Raw genomic sequence first — 504 nt, 5'->3', positions numbered from 1 at the left:
GGGGGGGCTGCACACATCCTTCCTTTCGGCCTCTCTCCTCTATTCGCGTATGGCCCAATAAGGCCCATATACTCCCCGGCGAATTCCCATAACTCTACGGTACTCCGAAAAATACCTGAATCACTCGGAACCTTTCCGAAGTCCGAATATAGTCGTCCAATATATAGATCTTTACGTCTCGACCATTTTGAGACTCCTCATCATGTCCCCGATCTCATCCGGGACTCTGAACTCCTTCGGTACATCAAAACACATAAACTCATAATATAACTGTCATTGAAACCTTAAGCGTGCGGACCCTACGGGTTCGAGAACAATGTAGACATGACCGAAACACGTTTCCAGTCAATAACCAATAGCGGAACCTGGATGCTCATATTGGCTCCCACATATTCTACGAAGATCTTTATCGGTCAAACCGCATAACAACATACGTTGTTCCCTTTGTCATCGGTATGTTACCATCCCGAGATTTGATCGTCGGTATCTCAATACCTAGTTCAA

The sequence above is a fragment of the Triticum dicoccoides genome, chromosome 3B, assembly GCF_002162155.2.
Source record: "Triticum dicoccoides isolate Atlit2015 ecotype Zavitan chromosome 3B, WEW_v2.0, whole genome shotgun sequence".
In the NCBI taxonomy this organism is placed as follows: domain Eukaryota; kingdom Viridiplantae; phylum Streptophyta; class Magnoliopsida; order Poales; family Poaceae; genus Triticum; species Triticum dicoccoides.
This window is presented reverse-complemented; position numbering follows the sequence as displayed.